This window comes from Toxorhynchites rutilus, chromosome 2 (assembly GCF_029784135.1).
Source record: "Toxorhynchites rutilus septentrionalis strain SRP chromosome 2, ASM2978413v1, whole genome shotgun sequence".
NCBI lineage: Eukaryota > Metazoa > Arthropoda > Insecta > Diptera > Culicidae > Toxorhynchites > Toxorhynchites rutilus.
In genome coordinates, this window is record NC_073745.1 from 235,518,786 (window position 1) to 235,534,363 (window position 15,578).

Sequence of the window (15,578 nt, forward strand, 5' to 3'; positions counted from 1 at the left end):
GACAAATTTTGCTCTAAATCTAGTACACCGAACATATGAACTAGAAAAAGATACATAATACTAAAACCAATTCGATTTGAGTTCGAATTTTCGCAATGCCACCCCTGTTTTTGTGCGATCGCGTTTTGTGCTGTTTCTCATTTGCGTGACTGTTTCCGTGCGATTTTATTGTTTGAGCCATCAGGTTTGTCGGGACTTGATCTCGATTTCATAGTAAAATCGCACAAAATGAGTCACACAAATAAAGAATCGCACAAAAACAGTTTTGCCTGTAGCTCCAATTAGGGTTTATTTTTTGACGTGGGACTACGTCTAACCGGAATATATAGGGGGGTAAAATGAAAACCTAAACACAGAACATGCAGGAAAAAATGAAAGATTCCGAATGCTTATAACTCGAACATTTCTTACTGGATCGGAAAGACGTTTGCATCAATTGATAGGGAATATTTCTACGCATTCATCGCAATTAATAAAATGTTATTTTTCATTAGATAAACAATTGAATAACTGTAAAATGTTAAGCGTTATCTAAACGCCCTAACTACCTCGTGTTGATTGGCCCGATTTTCGGTTTCCCCAACACAGCCATCATAACCAAGCAGCCTTGTGGAAATCGGCATATCAAACACATGAAAGTATGGGGATTTTTGTTCTCACCGCAATGTGGGAACACAGACTTCAAAACCAAGCAGTGTTGGAGAAATCGACATTGCAAATACATGAAAGTCGGGGTATTTATTGTTCCGACTGAAATGTGTTTCCCCGACACAGACTTCAACTTCAAATCCATACCTACTTTTTGACGAACTTACAATTTACTCTCCAAAAAAAAGGCGATCCGGGCTCAACCGGGATTTGAACCCGGGACCTCTCGCACCCAAAGCGAGAATCATACCCCTAGACCATTGAGCCGATGGTTTTACTTGTTTATTTTGTTCAGTGTTGTTACCATAAATTATGTTTATGTTATGATATGAAAAATGTGTTTCGGATTATTATTAGCATGTTCAAGTAGTTCAGAAAAGTTATCAAATTGTGAAAAAAACACTAACACGTCTCGGGAAGTTTTCTAGTTTATTCATCGATTTATCGAAGAATCTATAAAGTGCTTGAAATATGGAAACAAGTTTTGACGACATGATATAAGTTCAATATTTCACGCTAGTTCGATGAACATATTATGTTTGAAGGGAACTATCGATACATTCTGATTATAAACATACAAGGCCTGAGCAAGCGAACAGCAAAATGGGTGATTTTATTGCGTCTAATATGTCCTTGTGCTGATAGAAATACGAACGTGTGCGATTTCCTGGTCAACGAATCACTGTTTGAATGATTGCTGATGAACTGAAAGACGGTGGATGAGAATGTCTCTAAACTCATCGAGTCTCATTCCCGAACAAATCGGTGAACTGATCGCATAATATGGCATAGAGCCAAACCTGGATTTTTCTGAACATCTCCAACAGTCACACGATCATGAATGCTAACAATCATGTCTCAATTGTTTTACCCAGGTTTGGTTTAAATTCAAGAGAAAGTGGCTCTCAGGAAATGTTGCAATTAACACCATATTATTATTAAATGAAACACGTATAGAGGCTAGGGTTAGTATCAACGGTCACTTTTTTTTTTTGACGTAGGACTACGTCTAACCGGAAGATATAGGGGGTGAAATGGTAATCTAGGCACTGAACAAGTAGGAAAAAATGCAAGATTTGGGACGCTTATAACTCGAGCATTTCTCAATAGATCGCAAAGGTTTTTGCATCAATTGATAGGAAATATATCTACGCATCTATCATAACTAATAACATTTCATTTTTCTTGAGATAAATAATTGAATAATTGTGAATTATCAAGCATTGTCCAAATGCACTATGTGCCCATTTTTGATTGGTCCATTTTGTGCTCTTCAAATCGTACCGACCAAAACGGGCAACCAGAGCAGCAGCGAAATAGAATGAAGCACGATTGGAAAGAAAAAAAGAAAAAAATGAACGAAACATTGGTCGCAGTCTCACACATGCGTAATTCTCGAGCCAGCCAGTCAGCTTAAAATCCCCGCTCAGCTACCGTAACGATCATTCTCATTCAAACCGTACACCACATCGGTTTGCATCACAACACATCAACAATCCAACCCAAGCAGCCATGTCTGGACATGGCAAAGGAGGAAAAGTGAAGGGAAAGGCAAAATCCCGCTCGAACCGTGTTGGTCTGGAGTTCCCCGCAAGGGTAGCTAGGCCGAGCGCGTTAGTACCAGTGCACCAGTCCACCTAGCCGGCGTTATATAGTTTCGGCCGCCAAAGTGATCGAGTTAGCTGGCAAAGCTGCTCGCGACGATAAGAAAACCCGCATTCGAAACAGAACACATTCGGTTCGGTGGACATCAAGACAACAGGCACTTGCAGTGAGTGGCGAGTGGCAAACGCAATCGCAGAACGGCAGATGGTAGCAGAAGAAAAAAGTTTGTTCTTTATACAATCTGCTCTGGTGGCAAATCCAGAACAAGGAGGCATCGAGGGCATTCGGAATGGTTTTTTTCAAAACCACGAGTACTAAATTTTCTAAATTGGAGCCATTCCATAGAACACGGCGCTTATCAGGGCCATTAAACCTTTCAAAAAAGAGTTTACGAAGTACAGTTCAATGCTTTCTAAAATAATATCCAAAATAATAATAAAACATAAATTGATTTTTTCATAATTTGTTTGCCAGGATCTGATGAGTATGTGAATTTGGCAGTTGTTCTGAGCTTATTGATAGTTGGGGACTTTACTGATTATTCAATTTTCACCAATTCTTAAATTGTTTCTAGTTTGAAAGTACAGTAATTTACAATTAGTTCGACATTTAGCTAATTGGACGGACATGTAATGCGACATATTTAGTAGAGTTCGGGGTCCAAATTATGACCCCACATTGAAAGTCGACACTGTACCACTGTCATCGGAAATGTTCAATTACAGTTTAAAATTGCCTCCAATGCGACACTGATTGGTGCTTCGGCACGTCGCATTGAATGTAACTTACTGTACAACATGTTACAAGCTGGATGGGAAGAAATTTTCCAACTGTGAAAGCTGTGGCGAGTGGAAAACGCAATAGCTAAACAGGAAGATTTAACCGGGGATATCGAGTGATAACAAAAACACAACACCAAAGGTTCTTTTCAGAACCACCAACATGTTCATAAAGAGTAAACAGTAAACTAATCCATTTTTCAGGTGGATAGGTAGGTATTAACGTAGGAGAAGAAAATAAAACAATATATTTAAAATATATATTTCACAAAAGCTGTCCCCTTTGTATAGTCCTACGTCACTCCGGTTATGTCCCCGACATTACCCACCCGTCTTTTATTACAATTTTCTTAGTTCACTGTTAGTATGTTAATATACATGCACTGTTTGAAGATACATACATTCTGCATTGTGTACCTTCTGGGAAAGCGATGTTTGAATTTCCATCTCGGAATGTGTCTGCAACTGCAATTCACCGCCCGATCAGAAATATGCAAACAATCAAGATTAAATTAATTTTAATAGCATCGCAATCACAAAAAGCCCTCACCCCGTCGTGGGGAGCCGTTCGATTTTGGCAGCGCGGCGTGCAATTATCGTTATTATTGTTTGAAATAATTCGCATCAATTTAACACCTGCATCGTCATCGTTCAAAAATCTCGATTGGTATGATTCAAGGCCTGGCGTCTTCTGCGCCGATCCAAAAATATACCACCACCGAAACAATCGCCAATCCCGCCAGAATCGAACCAGGAAACTCGGCTAATTCGCCAAAACATAAACAGAAAGCGACTGCGGGTCTGATTGAGTATGCAATACATGTCGGAAAATTGCAATGGAAACTTGAACGAGACGAGACGAATGCAAAAAAAAAAAAATCCGCCATATCGAAAGTCGCACAACAGCAGAAAATATAACGAGCCGAGTTGACAAAATTGGCGCGCTTGTGGTTGGCTTACCACGGAAAACCCACGAATCATTGCTATGAATCGTTGATACTAATTTATCATTTATCTGCTCCCGGTCCCGGCTTTCCGTCTTGCTCGAGCGGGCCAGAATGAAATTGTGCTCTGGTTTATTTATTCCGGCGGAGAGTGGTGTTTTGTATATTTTTGGGTTGCCTTCGAAATTCGAGCTCCCGATCGGGCGGTGGATCGATGCCAATATACTAATATTTATAAAGTTTGAAAATAAACCGGTGTATGACCGAAACATAAATAAGATATAGCCAATACTTTCGACTTCCAGGCAGGCGAAGAGAGTGAGGGGAGATCGGCGTGGAGGCTGGCGTGTTTACTAGAAACTAAAACTCATATGCAGGTCGAACGATGCGGACGAATTGAAACGTACGACCATTAGCTTCCTGGTGAGTTATTTTTGAATCATTCAGATCGTACTCGAGACTGCTCAGAACGATGAAAACGATTGCAGCTACACTGATTGATGCTTTATTCGTGGAAGTAACTCTATTGATCTGTTCGAATCGGAGACCTTCGTCATTAATAGTTTCTGAAATTATGTTTGGTCAGCCTGTTATTTGCTTCTGATTTCCGTAATAGATGAGTTTTCAGTTTCTTTGAAATTTCAAAACACTAAACCTCCTAGCTACTTTCCACCATGTTTGAATTTAACTACTTTCCCAAATATTATTTCCTATGTGCGACGTTTCTGTGATTCACTACAATCACTCTTTAGAGAACTTGTATCTGATACAGGAAAATCCTCTCCGTAAAAACAAATAATAAAATCCGCTTAAATCTCTAACAAAATAAATTCAGAATTTGATATTTTTTTATGTTAATGAAAATTTCTTGATACGCTCAGCGTGACTCAGCTAGAGAAACTTTTTCCGGAAATAGAAAAAAATAAGGAATTCACTCTCATTGTGTAATGAAATTGTAATAAAACAGAAAACGATTAGGAATTCTTAGGTTTTCTTCGGCCCTGCTGAGCTCCCTCACAGTTCGAAACATACTGAATGGTTTTCGTCATCGTTCCGTTCTTTGTTTTCAAGAGGCTTCAAACTTTCCAGTTCATTCAACTCTATAGGTTTTCGCCACTAGAACATCACTTAAATATGCTTTTTGCTGGCTAATGAATCGAGAGGAGGTGTGGTTGACTATGGAAATTCGGAGACAAACTAGCAAACTAACTTTATCAAAACCCCATCCATATGGGTATCAAATGGAAGGGCTTGACTAGTAGAGCACAGCTATTTATGAAAATGCAAATTCAAAATGGCTTCGCACTATTTCGTCGTCACTACTCCCCTCGCTTTCAGATTTACTATTCAAGGAGAAGCGTACAAAAATAAAAAAAAATGTAATTCTCAAAATGTTTGTAAAAAACAGGAAGTGGATTATATCTATGGTATAACCGCAACGGTGACGTAGGACTATCGTTGATTTAGTGATCATTTGTTTGAAGTCTAATCTGAATCCATTCTGAATGAATGAATAAATGAATATTTGGGTGACTTCGAAAACGAGAGCTTTACGTTGGAGGTACAATGTTTTATGCATCCAATATTGGATACGAAAATATCCTACTGATGGGGAAGAATAATCTTCAGAAGCTTTCCTGCTAATTACACTTGATTGAAAAATCACAAAACCAAATGTATTTGGTCGCAGCGTTATATGTTAGGAATCATTAAAATAAACTCTTTCGCATGAATGTATTTTTCAATTCCCAGGGGAACTGGCAGATTATTTTTCAGCGACAATAACATCTTCCCAGACTCTCTCCGATACTCGAAGCCCACCAGTGATTAATGCTAACTCAATAAGCACGTGTTAATTGCACTTCATTGAAAAATCACAGAACCAAATGTATTTGGTCGCAGTGTTATATGTCATATGTAAGCATCTATTAATTGCACTTGATTGAAAAATCACAAAACCAAATGTATTTGGTCGCAGTTGAAAAACATTTTAAAAAAACTCTTTCGCGTGAATGTATTTTTCAATTCCCAGGGGAACTGGCAGATTATTTTTCAGCAACGATAATATCTTTCCGTAATCTTCTCGATGCTGGATGGAATTTAAACGAAAGAAGTTCCGCACGTATATATATATATAATGTGTGTGTGTGGCGGCTGCTTCGATATCTCAAATGGAATCGTTTCTCGGTGCTGATACTCTCTCGGTCGTCTTCTCTTCTTCTGATAAATCGGATTTTCTGCGCTCCCTCACAGTTCCAAACAAATTGAATGCGTGCAGGTCAGGTCAGGCCAGGTGATGAATCCCTCGATCCCTTGCTGTCCAGCTCGTCCAGTTCGTTCCGCTAGTTCAGCTCGTTCAATAACGATGTTGTCTTGTCGATGTCCTCACGAAAAATGATTACGTTTCACCACCAGAAAATCGCTTAAGTATGCTTTTTGTGCGTGATTGAATCGAGAGAAGGTGTGGTTTACGATGGCAATTTGGAAGGCAAACTAAAGGGGAATGAACTCTCTGAGTTTGAAACTTTCGGCGACTGAGCAATAATCGATTGAAAATTATATGTTTTTCGCGATGCGAAACATTTTCCGTTGCGCGCGCATACAATATTGGATACGAAAATTTTCTACTGATGGGGAAGAATAATTTTCAGAAGCATTCCTGTTAATTGCGATTGATTGAAAAATCACAAAACCAAATGTATTTGGTTGCAGTGTTATATGTATAGAAAACATTAGACAACATTTCGCATCAATGTATTTTTCAATTCCCAGGGGAACTGGCAGAGTATTTTTCAGCAACGATTAGTTCTTTCCAGATTTTCCTCGATACTCGAAGCCCACCAGTGGTTAATGCTAACTTGATAACCACCTGTTACCTAATTGAAAAATATTTGGTCGCAGTGTTACATGGATAGAAAACATTAAAATAAACTCTTTCACATGAATGTATTTTTTAATTTCCTGAGGAACTGGCAGATTATTTTTCAGCAACAATTGAATCTTTCCGGATTTTCCTCGATGCTGAATGGCATCCAAACGGAGAGTTCCGCGCGTGTATGTGTGTGTGTGGCAGCTGCTCCGATCTCTTCCCTGGGAACCGTTTATGGCATCACTCTCCTCCTGATGGCCTAAGGTGCACAAACAGGCTCTTGGTGACACCGTTCATCCGCGCTTTCATGATAAACGAAGAGCTTCACCACAACAGCGACAACATGCTCCCATCGCTGTTCAATTAGAACTGAGTGGATTTCCGAGCGACGCTCGCTTATATACCGATTGGTGATTTCAATAGCCTGTTTTGAAGGCAATTTTAAGACTATTGAAACAAGTTTTTGGATCAAAAAGTAACAAGAATATAACGCGTAGACATTTTATCTTTCGTATGAAGTGTTTATCATACCATTTCGTTCAGTTGTTTAGGAGCTATTAACGCTCAAAATCTCGGTCTCCGGCCTAACGCTTTCGTTTTCGAAACTTTGATTTTACACCCCGGTATAGAAATGAAAGACGTATTCCTACGTCAATATGTAATTATTATTATGCAATGTAATAACGTAATTGATATAGGTCGTTTAGAATTTTAACTGGAAAGGACATTCGAGTAATTATTTTTTTAAAACTTTTGGCAATAAACTTTTTGAACATTGACAAAACAAAAATTAGGCCGTCCGGTGAACATTTTGAGGATGAAAAAAAACACATGGCGTCTAAGAAAAAACTTTTTGGAATAAACAGGGGCCTATCCGAGTTGCGCAATTATTATTCTCATTCAAAGGAAAAATAAAAAATAAAAAAAAATTGGATTTAACGGTTTCATTGTAATAAAACATGATAATAATACAGATAATGTACGAAAAGCTAGAAAATAATTAGGCAAGTAGCAGCGAGTAGTTATCACACCCTTTCCTTTAATCTAAGGCATTGATGAGACTAAGATAAAATGTTTTTTTTTTACTTTTTTATTTTCTAGTTTTTAGTACATTATCTGAATCATTAGTATATTTCTCTACAATAAAAACATTCCACAATTTTTTTTAAATGTTTGATTTTTGTCTAATTGTTTTCGGAATGTTTCCATGGTATTCTATTAGTCAAATCATTTGATCTCATACCGATAATGAAGAGATTGCAAAAAATATATATATCTGTGATCTGCTGGTGAAGCCCCTTCATTTGATACCCATTTTGATTGGGTTCTTTTTGAAAAATATGTAATCCGCCATTTTGGATTTGTATTTTCATAAATATCTGATTTCTACTGGGCAAAACCATTCATTTAATATTCATATTGATGGGGTTTCGAAAAAATATATATCGCCATTTTGTTGTGGCGGCTATTTTGGATTTGCATCCCTCATTAATAATTGTGTTCTACTAGTCAAGCCGTTTCGTTTGATACCCATATTGACTACAGACAAACATGTTACAAACATACAAACATGTTACAGGGCAAGCTAAATAAAACCGTTTAAAAACTTGCAACTTGCCTCTTCTTTTAGCTTTTTATCTATCAAGCGCAAAGAAAAATGGAAACGTGGAAAGTCGGAGTTGCCGAATGTGATATAGTTTATGACGATTATTTTCCCAGAAAAGTGACATATGTTCTTGGTATGATATATTCACAAAATCTTCGCAATCGATCGAACATAATATTCCTATTATAAAATTGTAGTTTTTTGTCGTCATCGAATATAGTACGTTCGGTTGAATTTAATTTTTTATTATCATTGGCAAAACTGTACAATTGGCTGAAAAATTATTTTTGTAAGTTTTCTAATCAGCAGTCGTTGATTAGATTTCATTCCGATTCAACGGAAAAGTAGTCTTGAATCGAACCCGAATTCATTATTGTCGTTGCTTTCTTATTTTTCTAGCAGTCGACCGAATCGCTCTGGGCGACGAAAGTGTTAATTGCACTTGATTGTCACAAAACAAAATGTATTTGATCGCAGTATTATATGAATAGAAAACAAAAAAATAAACTCTTTCACTTTAACGTAATTTATAGTTCCAAGGAGAACTGGCAGATTATTTGTCAACAACGATAACATCTCTTCACGACCCTTGACGCCCACCAGTGGTTAATGCTAACTCGATAACCACCAAACGAAAAGAGTTGCGCGCATGTTTGTGTGTGTGGCGGCTGCTCCAATGCCTCAAGCGGAAATCATTTTCGATGCTTGTCCTTTAATGGTCGCCTTTTCAGTGGTACCTAAATGTAACTATAGTATATGAAGAAAATCAATAAAATCATATTTATATTAATACAATTTTTATACTATACTCTTTATCAATTTATAGCACGGAAGGTTTGTACTGGAGTTTTTTGCGAAACTCGTATAATATGACTTTGGCATGTGCTATTGTTGTCAATTCGTCTTCAAATAGAGAAAAAAAATTCACTAGATCATGTAAAAGTAGTATACAAACTATGTTTGATCTTCATTTAATACTTCATCCGAAATTTGGGCTTCGTGAGAAACTCAAAAACGGCGCTTTGGGCGACAAACGTGTTAAGGCATATGATGCAGAAAACAGATCTAAACTTTATGCACAAGTATTATTTGGTTGATATTTTCAATATTTTTTTTTCAATATGCTTTTGAGCTTTCTACTTTTGGTACCTATTTCATTGAAAACATAAAAAAATCATCGAATAAAATGCTTTTCAATAAGAATCAAACTTCGGACACTAAATCAAATTTCGGACAAATTGAATTCAAATTTCGGACACTTATTTTATAATTTTTTGGACGAAAATTACATTACACTTGATTATATGTAATAGTCAACTGCGAAACACTTACCAAGCAATCATAGTAAACTGTTAACAATAATGAGAACTGAGGGGTCTTCGTAGCCTAATTGGTTGCGTGTTCGCTACTAAGCGAACGATCATGAGCTCATAACTCAGGGCGCCCCTCAACTGACCATCTTAGTGTGTTATTCTAGCTACTATGTCCACGCAAAAATCATCATGTGTCGGTAATCCCAGTCCCTTACCGCTCACATTTTCGGTCTGCTGTATGGGTAATTGCCACTATTAATAACGCAACAAAGGAAGCCTCATATCAACAGTCCCGCTGTGAACAGCCCAACTGTGAACATTCGAACAATAGCAATATTCTTACGCCGAAAAAGGTGACATGTGTTGTACATCGATAGAATAGGAATGCTCATTCGCCTAAACGGCTACTGTGTTATAGATAAAAACAAATGTTTATCGATAGATAGCGATACTCTTACGCCTCATAATGGTAACAGTGTAATACACAACAAAAGTTATCTTAAGATAAAAAATGTACACGAATGAATTCGGCTCTGTTACAGCTGAATTGTGCTAAATGAGCCTAATAAAATGAACTGTTGGGATAAAAAAATGAGAACTGATGAAACACGGGAGAAAGGGCCTGGCCGGGTAAGGGAGTAAAAAGTGCCCCCAAACCAAATCACTAGCTGTATGGCAAATATTGTATAGGATATTAAATAAGAAATTTTGGCGGTTTATTTGAACCCCTATGTGGTTTGACGTAGGATCTAAAAAAAAATCATCAAAAATTTTAGTTCCAAAAAAAAAATTGAAATTTAGAAAAAATAAAAAATTTGGGATTTAGAGATTCAGTACTACTCTAATTCATATTTAAATGTGTTTTCTACGGCTTTTCTAGATATGCGTGTTTTTTTTCAGGTTTTTTCAGTGTTGCGCGGTACCAAAAAGTTTTTTTTTTCATATTTCCAAATAGTCTGGCTGGGTAAGGGAGTAAAAAAATTATAGGAGGTTGTGTCCAAGATACGACCGCATCGTTAACGTAGAACTACGCTGTTATTTTATATAAGTCGCTTTTTTATACCTTCGGATATTATTCTATAATGCTGTGAAAGTTTAGAAACAACTGCTTAGTAGAATCATCTCTGAAATGATTTTTTCATTGTAGAATCAGTTGACGATAATTGATTGATGATTCATTCTTGCCCTCGCAAAACAATCGTATGTCGCAATTTATTTCATGTCAATGCATTGAAAATTTACCTCGAAGGTTATTCCGGTGGCCTTTTTCGAAATTGACATAGACTCGACTACAGTCGATTATATACATGTTGCACCAGCACCATTATTTCATATCTCATAACTACATCAATATATCTTTGGCACCGCATGTAAACAACAACAATGACAACACTTGCAAGTATCAAATATCATGTTACATGTTATTTAGTATTGCCTCAAAGGAATCGCACCTCTAGATATCGTTCGTACAAACTAAGCATAAACCAAGCGCCAAACAAGCGTTCACCATAGCATGCATACAGAGCCATACATTGGTGGCTTGAAACTACTAGCAATATAAACATTTCTCATCATTTTGCGCTATTCTCGAAAGAAACGCTTCTGTTAATATTACAGGCCTCGAAAAGAGTTGCATTACTTTCTCATGCTCGAGAGAAGCGCAGCTGTCACCCTTAGTGGAGGAAGTTTTGGTACTGGTAAGCGAAACCTTATCACATAAAGGATGTGTCACATCAAATTGCATCACGGAAAAAACGCTGTAGAAATTTAATTTTTAGGAATTATATCTTCAGCATTCGCTTATAATCAGATAAGCGTGTATAGATCACGTTGGCCATGCTTCACTGTCAATTTTTCGTAAATTTGGAAAAATGTCGTCGAACGAAAAAGAGCGTCGTGAATTAATCCTGTGCACTCATTTCGAGAATCCGGAGTTGTCACATCGGGACATCGGTAAGATGCTGGGTATCGTCCAATCCACGGTCAGCAGAGTACTAAAACGATACTTCGAGAACCTAACCATCGACCGGAAGGTGAAGAACGGCAAAAATGGATGCTCCGTCAGTGAAAAAGATCACAAGCGCGTAGTTAAGCAGTTTAGACGTGATCCGAGAAGTTCGGTCCGGGATGTCGCCAATAAGCTGAATTTGTCAAGTTCATTCATCCAGCGGACCAAGCAGCGGGAGGGCCTGCGTACATACAAGGTTCAGAACGCTCCTAATCGCGACGAAAGGCAAAACATGGTGGGGAAGACGCGAGCCCGGAAACTGTACACCGAAATGCTGACGAAGCCGCATTGCCTGGTGATGGACGACGAAACCTACGTCAAAGCGTACATTCGTCAGCTGCCGGGCCTGTTGTTCTTCTCCGCAGAGGACAAATTCAGCGTTCCGGAGGAGATTCGCGACAGAAACTATCCAAGTTTGCCAAAAAGTACATGGTGTGGCAAGCGATCTGCTCTTGCGGAAAGCGGAGCGCCCCCTTCGTGATGACCGGCACGGTAAACGGGCAGGTTTACCTTAAGGAGTGCCTACAGAAGCGCTTACTACCACTATTGAAGCAGCACAAGGGCCCGACCATCTTCTGGCCGGATCTCGCTTCGTCCCACTATTCAAAGGACGTGTTGGAGTGGTTAGAAGCCAACGGGGTCACCTTCGTGCCAAAGGAAATTAACCCGCCCAACGCGCCGGAGCTTCGCCCAATAGAGAAATATTGGGCAATTATGAAGCAGGCCCTCCGGAAGAACCCAAAAGTTGTCAAATCGGAGGCGGACTTCAAGAGAAAATGGATTTCTGTTCAAAAAAAAACTACAACCTGACGTTGTACAGAACCTTATGGACGGGGTAAAGAGGAAGGTGCGAGCATACGGGCTTGGGCTCGAAGTATGAATAAAAAGAAAATGCCAAAAGTTGTTTAATAGTTTTTATTTTACTGTCTAAAATTTTCAAAAGGATCGGTCTACTGGGCGAATTTCTACAGCGTTTTTTCCGTGATGCAATTTGATGTGACACACCCTTTACAAAATTCCAGAACATTTACTTTCTTGATGACTAAACAAGAGAAATAAACTCTTTTTGTTAATAACAACCTCGAAAACAGTAGCAATGCTTCATTATGATCAATATTAGCGCAAATGCAGTCCTAGTTGAAGGCAGTTTTGCGACTGGCACGCGATCCCAAATAACTTATAACATTCCAGTAAGACATTCAAGATGCTTGGTATTCCCAAATAATTTTTTGGTGCACAACCTTAACGTCTGCTTCGCCATAACGTCAGTTTAATGCATTGATGCATTCTCAAAGGCACCAACGAAGCCCTTATGAAGACGGAAAATAAACAATGTTAACTGCTTGGAAAAAGACTGAATTAAGTCACACAGCTTGTACTCTGCTGTAACACCCATCGATGCGAATTCGCTGATGAGTTTGTCAAGAGCGACCGCCTTCACCACCAGCGGGGGGAGCTTGATTTTGGTTGCTGCCTGGGCGTTTACATTTTCGACCGACGCGCCGAAATCGCCTACTTCGCTGTTGTTCGGTGCGGTGTCACATTTGCGAAGGCTCGGTTCAGTGCGAGCGCTTTTCACTGCACCAACTGAATAACGCGAAAAACGAACCGAAAAATCAAACGACGATTTCCAAGTTGGATTACCACTGGTGAGGTCTTAGAATCTTAGATCGAAGCGCAGCGAAAGCAAAGTGAACTGGATTACTCAACAGTCCTATGCCGAATGAAAGTTTGCCTCAGCGAGATCCACTGTTTATACTCTACGCAAGTATTCCCCTTCATTCTTCTTCTTTTCCTTTGTTCACGGAGACTTTAAATCCTACGATTTCCCCTCCGTTGGTCGTCGATAAGTTGCTCGTTATTGATATCTCTGTTCGGGAAAGCACTCAAATGGACAGAACAAATGTATGGGAAAATAGAAACACATAAAGTTTTCATGAATTTTAACCATTTACTAACCAGGGTACAATAGAGTCATATAAAACATATAAAGGCATATAAAACAAATCTTACGGAATTTCCGATTCGTTTAGTATGTTAATCGCCAAAATCCGTTCGCGGCAAAAATAGTTATTAACTTTAACTTTATTTCATAAAAACGTGACCTGTTTTCTGATTTGGCACCCTTAATGAAAGACGTAGTTCTACGTCAAAATCCCCCAACCAAATCACCATCTGTATAGAAAATATTGTATACTAAATAAAACATTTTGGCAGTAGTACCATATATTTGAGTCCTTATATGGTACACCATATGATCTATGGTGAAAAAGGCACCTTTTCGTTGTTTTTCACGACATTCTCAATAGCTTTGAGACAAAAATATGAAAAAAAAACTGAAAGTACATCTTACTTAGGTGTATCGATCAATATTTTCAAACCATTTTTTCATCAGAAAATCAAACACTAAAAAAAATTTTAAATTAATTTTTATTTTTATTTTAAATTAAATTAATTTTTTTTATTTTGACATTCAGTACTACTCTAGTTTGTATTCAAATTTCTTCCTATGTCTATTTTAGGTATATGTGATTTTTTTCAGAATTTTTAGAGTGTTTTTCGCGGTACAAAAAAATATATATACAGGGAAACTTCGATATAACGTACCCTCGTTATAACGTACCCTCGATATAACGTCACTCGATATAACGTACATTTTACCTCGATATAACGTACACATTTCCATAGTGTAAAGGAATTTTTTTTCAATATTTTTTATCTGATAGAACAATGAATTATCTGTATTGTGATGCTAAAACAAGTTTTGTACTTTCAATAAATCCCGAAATACAGCTGGTTTTGTGATTCCAGATTCTAAATGAACAAAGCTTTAATCAACAGTACGAAGGGAAACATCACGAGAAACGCTGGCTTCGTCTTCTGATTGAAGTTATCCATTAACTTGACTAAAACAGCAACACAATAATGTATTATAGACTACGTTTGTGAGTACTTTATTATGCTTCGATATAACGTACAATTCGAAACAACGTACAATTTTGAAAGTGAAATGTATGTTATATCGAAGTTTACTGTATTTTCAGGCATTTCGAAATTTTGAAAAAAAAATATTACTCTGAGACCTAATTTTACTCTAATTTTTATTTAAATGTGTTCGTATGTGTTGTTTTTTCCGCATGTAGCGTATTTTTTTCTTGAATTTTTAAGAGGATTGTGCGAAAAAAATTGTTTTTTTGGCCTTTGGGCATTTTTAATTAATTTTGAATTTAGAGACCCAAAACTGCTCTAATATTTTTTAAATTTTGTTTTTCATATGTCTAAATTTTGTCGGTATATTCAGAGCATTGCGCTGTACAACTTTTTTTCTCGTATCTTAATATATATGAGATTATCTTTACATTGGATTTAGATGGTTTACCAAATTCATAGGAGTCAGCAGTACGATAGAGGAAAAATTAAGTCCTTGTGGAAAGATCATTCGGATTAATGAGAAGAACACTTAAAAAAATTCGATTTATTTCTTTTATTTTAATCTTACAATTGAAAACCACGAGTACAATAAAATAATCGATTTCAAGAAAAAAAAAATAATGCAGACGATGAAGAAAATTACTTTTGTGCGTCGCAATGCTCTTAAAAATTCAGGAAAAATTTACGAAAAATTTGAGCAGATGTGGGTCTCAAAGTTAATTTTTTTTTTCAAAATTTCGAAATGCCAGAAAATCTATAACATTTTTTTTGTACTGTGTATTTATATTTTTTATTATTAAATGAAAAAATATTTTGAAGATATTTGAAAAAATAGTTTGAAGATATTTATCAATCTAGAAAATCCGTAGGAGCAC

General features: G+C 37.3%; 1 protein-coding gene and 1 non-coding gene across 2 annotated transcripts in view; one reads left to right on the forward strand and one right to left on the reverse strand.

Moving 5' to 3' along the window:
- The window catches only part of LOC129765010 (protein FAM133-like), a 364,726-nt gene that overhangs the window by 19,043 nt on the left and 330,105 nt on the right, over positions 1-15,578 (forward strand). The gene's annotated exons all lie outside the window — the stretch shown is intronic.
- On the reverse strand, positions 844-915 carry Trnap-ugg (transfer RNA proline (anticodon UGG)). Its single transcript has one exon. It is a non-coding gene; the product is annotated as a tRNA-Pro (tRNA).